We start from the raw sequence: 308 nt of genomic DNA on the forward strand, positions 1-308 counted from the left end.
TATGTATGTATGTATATGTGTGTATGTATGTATGTATGTATGTGTATGTATGTATGTATATGTGTGTATGTATGTATGTATATGTGTATATGTATGTATGTATATGTGTATATATATATGTATGTATATGTATGTATGTATATGTATGTATATGTATGTATGTATGTATGTATGTGTGTATATGTATGTGTATATATATGTATATATGTATATGTATATGTATATATGTATATGTATGTATATATATATATATGTATATGTATGTATATATATATGTATATGTATGTATATATATATATATATATATA

This window comes from Anarrhichthys ocellatus, unplaced genomic scaffold (genome assembly GCF_004355925.1).
Source record: "Anarrhichthys ocellatus isolate YVR2014 unplaced genomic scaffold, GSC_Weel_1.0 scaffold56, whole genome shotgun sequence".
NCBI classification, from domain to species: domain Eukaryota; kingdom Metazoa; phylum Chordata; class Actinopteri; order Perciformes; family Anarhichadidae; genus Anarrhichthys; species Anarrhichthys ocellatus.